This window comes from Dipodomys ordii, unplaced genomic scaffold (genome assembly GCF_000151885.1).
Source record: "Dipodomys ordii isolate 6190 unplaced genomic scaffold, Dord_2.0 Scaffold54, whole genome shotgun sequence".
NCBI classification, from domain to species: Eukaryota; Metazoa; Chordata; class Mammalia; order Rodentia; family Heteromyidae; genus Dipodomys; species Dipodomys ordii.
The window spans coordinates 1,851,946-1,856,895 of record NW_012267270.1 but is presented as its reverse complement, the minus strand read 5'-3'; positions in this window follow the sequence as shown (position 1 = coordinate 1,856,895).

Genomic DNA, 4,950 nt, shown 5'->3' with positions numbered 1-4,950 from the left:
TTTAAGATTGCTCAGCCAAAATATTTTTGGAATGTGCCTCCAATCCACCTGGCAGCAAACGGCTCTCTCTGAACGGCGGGCTTTGGTGTGTCTGTAGTTGGATGTACCATGGGGGCTAGGGGGTGCGGGGGAGATAGGTATCAGATCTGAAACATCCAGGCACACAGGGAGGGGGAGGGCTGGGGGAGCGTCCATTCCCTGAGCTGCACTGAGGATGTGTTGAAGTTAAAGTTTTTATATACTGGGCTGAATAAACTATGTCAATACTTTTTTGTTGTTGTTGGGTATGGGGCTTGAACTCTGGGCCTGGGCGCTGTCCCTCAACTCTTCAGCTAAAGGCTAGCGCTCTACCACTTGAGCCACAGCACCACTCCAGTTTTCTGGTGGTGAATTGAAGAGCTTTTCCTGCCCAGGCTGGCTTTGAGCTGCAATCCTCAGATCTCAGCCTCCTAAGTAGCTGGGATGACAGGCGTGAGCCACCGGTGCCCGGCCTGACTGGGTTATTTTTATACTTGCCAAGGTGACAACTGGGACATCTCAAAGGTATGTGTGGCTTGTGCCTCTCACGGGGCAGGACAGGGCATGGCGCAAGGCTCTCAGCCCCCAGCTGGCTTGGAAGGATCTATAGGGCTGTCAGCGAGGCTCCTGGAAAAGTGCTCTTTCTATCTCTGTCTGTCTCTGACTGTGTCTCTGTCTATCTGTCTGTCTGTCTGTCTCTCTCTCTCTCTCTCTCTCACACACACACACACACACACACACACACTTGGAAAGCCAGTAGTCACCAGATCCAGTGCTCCTGGAGAGCAGATAGTCTGTAGGAGTCAGGGCTGGGCTGGAAGGGCCGGGCGGAATGTACACGCGTGTGCAGTGGGAGGTGCATGCCAGGCTCACCAGTACCTGGGCAGCCTGTCACTTCCTGCACTGGGTTCGCAGGAAAACATTAGGATCTCTGGAGAGCAGGGGAGTGCTCAGCTCTGCACTCAGACGGGGCCGGCCGGCTTCTCAGGGGCTCTGGAGGGCAGGGCCGCTGCCAGCTGGGATGGTGCTCAGTCACTACACGTGAGGCTGGGCCCTGGCCTTGGTGTTTGCGGAGACTGTGGGGCTGGCCAGCCGCTGACCGCTGGGCCAGTGTCCTCAGATACTCCACACCCGGGTTACAGCCATGCACACAGGCAGGTGGTGCGGGTGAGCGCTCCCCTGTGCGTCCACACGCTGAGCAGCACTGGAGTCCCGTCCCAGAGCCACGGCCACCAAGGCCTCCCTCTGTCCACAGCAGCGTGTCAGGTGTGGCGGGCAGCACACAGCCAGGGAGGGGAGGCCTAGCAGGAGCACCTCTTCAGAGGGAAGAGAGGCATCCTCCCCTCCCTCAGAGTTGGAGGGGTCCCTGGAGGGGACAAGAAGGCGGCCAGGGGCTTTGCTTTCCTGCAAGGCCGGGGAGGAAGAATGAGAGGGCACGGGAGAGAATGGCGGTGGCGGCAGACTCTGCTCACATGCCGGGGCACTGGGCGCTGGGCGCTGCGGAGAAGGAGTGTGTGAGCCCCAGTCTGAAGCTCCAAAGAGGACCAGGGAGAGAGAGGGGGGGAGGGAGAGAGAGGGAGAGAGAGAGAGGGAGAGGGAGAGGGAGGGAGAGAGGGAGAGGGAGAGGGGAGGCACAGGGGTGTGAGTGCACTGGCAGACAGCTGTAATCACTGGAAACCGCGAGTTCCTATTTGTACAGAGCTTAGCACGGGCGCTGGCTTGCAACAAGGCTGGATCGCTGCTTGTTAAATAAATAAACATAACCCGAGAAAATGTGCCGGTGCCAGGAGGGTGCTGTGTGCAAACAGAAGACAGGGGGATGGGTCTGATGGGGCAGATGTGAGCCCAGACGCCTGGAGGAAGCCTGAGGCTGGGGCTGGCCAGGCACACGGGAAGCAGCCCTGAGCCCCTCCGGAAAGGCTTCCCGCTCCAAGCTCCCCTGGGCGTGTTTTTAAGGGCCTTAGGGGTTCTGAGGGAGCAGGTCCTGGGCTAACCAAGCTGAACCCCTCCCCTGCAAACAGCTTTCTGTGGATCCCCTCCCCCACACACGTGCACATTCACACACCTGTACTTCACCTGTGGCTTCACACCCAGGCTGTCTGTCTTAGCTCAGGACCCCGAGCTCAGCTCCAGCTGGAGAGCTGACAGTGAACAAGGAGAGGAAACAGGGCGTCCCATCCCCACCCTCCCCTTGGATTGCTGATGATGGGGAAGGGGGTGCGGGTGTCTGCCTCTATTCCCTATTCTGAACAAGTTCAGCCTCTGCCTGTTGGGGTCCATGCTGCTCCTCCACAGGAGCCCAGCACCGAGCAGCTCTGGGGCAGGCAGGCAGGGTGACCACCGCTGGGGCTCACCATGGGCCTGAGTCACAGGTGGCTCCCTTTCCCCTCATTCCCGTCCCTCCTGCCTGCTGCATGAGTCAAGAGCACTAATGAAATCCCTTTGAGTGCTGAGCCCAGGGCGGGAGGAAGCCGGGCCAGGCTGGGCCGGGCTGGGCAGCTGGCTCTGACCTCTGGCCATGCCACACCCTGTCCACCAGCCTGGGCAGACAGTGCCACCCATGGGATTCTACTTTATGGAAGAAACTAGATATCCCACCCCAATGGTATGTGAACACACACACACACACACACACACACACACACACACACACACACACACACACACGGCCAAGGCCATAGCTGTGGTGGAAGGCCATTCACAGGCAGTCAGCAGCTCAGAGCAGAGCGAGCCCTGGGACATGGGCTGGGCCGTGGGGGACAGATGGGCAGTGAGCTGGTGGCTCACCTCAGAACTGGAAGGGACCTGGAAAGCGGCCCTGGCTTGGGGCACAGCTCAGCCCAGAAAAGTGGCCCTGGGTTGGAGAACTATTCATTGGTCTTTTTTTTTTTCTTTTTTTGGCCTCTGAAATCACAAGAGCCAAGGACGCTGAGCCCAGAACTGACCGTTGGGGGCTCATCTGTCCACTGTCCCTGGTTGTGGTATAGCTGGGGGGCTGGAAGGGGCCAAGGGCGCTGGCTGCACAGTGTGGAAGACCTGGGGGCAGGGGAAGCAGAGGAGAGGGGTGGTGGGAGTGGAAAGGCACCTCCCAGATGGAGAAGAGGAGGAGGGTCAGTGCCTCTCAGGCCAGCAGGTGTAGGGGTGGATCACAGGCCAGGTTGTCAGACTCAGGAAGAAGAGGCCAGCCCAGCCTCAGGGCACAGCTACCACACCCAAGGCAGCGCTCCCCATCGGGCTAACCCCGGGGGATTTGGGGACACAAAGGCCACTCCAGGCCATAGCCTCTGGGGGTAAGCAGCTGTGTCCCACCCTTCCCGGACATTTGGAAACTCAAATGCCTCCAGAACCCGCTAATCTCGCTCACACACACCCACACAAATGGCCACACATGTCCACTCATATACAGGAACACACACGTATACGCGCTCATACGCACTCACAGGTATATACAAACATGTGCATGTGTGCATAGTATATACATGCATGCGCATGTGCTCACCTACACACACACACATTTCTTAATGTGGTGCTGGGGACCCTCCCCTGGGTGTTACACCTGCTTGGCAAATACTCTCCACCTCTCAGCCCTGAACGGTTCCCTTCTTATTCTTTTGTCAAATGTCACCTTAGCTGGGCTGTCAGTGGCTCGGGCTTGACATCCTAGCTATTCAGCAGCTGAGATCTGAGTATTGTGGTTCCAAGCCAGCCCATGCAGAAAAGTCTGTGGACTCTTATCTCCAGTTAACCAGCATAAAGCCAGAAGTGGAGCTGTGGCTCAAGTGGTAGAGCGCTGGCCTTGAGCAATGAGGAGAGGGACAGCGCCCAGGTTCAATAGTGGCTCACACAAAAAAAAGATGACACTTCATAGATGTCTGGAAGATTCCTGAACACAACGGGCGAAGCACATCGGGTTACACAACATCTGTTGTTTACCAACAGGACAAAGTTGCATAATCCCGTGTGTGTGTGTGTGTGTGTGTGTGTGTATGTGTGTGTGTGTGTGATTCTTCCCAGCCTTGAAGATGTGACCTTGGGGACTCTCTCTGGCCGGGGGGCTGGTGGAGGCTGTGAGGCCTTGCTCCCTGTAGGGACCTGGCCCTGCTGTCCAAGTTGGCCAAGGGTCCTTCAGAGCCCGTCTGCCCTTGGTGTGGCCAGCCTGAGGACCCAGAGCCCTTTAGCGCCTCTCTAAGCTCAAAGAATTCACAAGCTTGAATTCCTAACACGCTAAGTGACTGGAGGGCGGGAGGGTGGCGGCGGCGAGGACCGCAGCAAGCAGACAGCACACAGTAGCAGCCTCAGCGGCCACTGAGGCTGAGCACAGGCAGGAGTGTGTGCGTGTGTATGCTGCATGGCAGCCTCTGGTAGGCCGGATGCTGGGAGAAGACAGAGGCTGGTGTGGGCCACAGGGCTGGAGCTCTCTGCCCCACCCCATCCCCCATCCTGTCCCACCCAGGCTTCATCCTGGGAACTAAAGCATGCTGGAGACATCTGGACCTTGGAGGCCGACTTGGCCATCAGTGGCCTCTGCAGGCCTTGCTACCTGGCTGGCCCTTCCGCCAGCAATGATTGAGCACCGGCTGTATGAGTGGGGCTCAGCCTGCCCTGAGACCTGCTGCCCAGCCGTCTGGGCGGTGGGCCGGGGAGGGCTGGACGCTGGGGGGGGCTTCAGGCTGGCTTCCCGCGGGAGGTGCTCTGTGGTGCACCCCGGGAGCGTCAGGAGGCAGAGGAAACGTGAGGAGGCTCCCTGGAGGGCCCTGCGCTGGGAGGAGGAAGATCAAAGCCTCGGTCCCGCTGCCCCGTGGGGGTCCCCGGCCCCCGCAGAGCCGGGCTCGGGTCCTGGGGATGACGCGGGGCTTGAGTGGAAAGGCTCCGTCAGGGACGGCGCCCGCGGCCCCGAGTTCAAGCCCAGGGCCGGGAAAAAAAAAAGCAGAA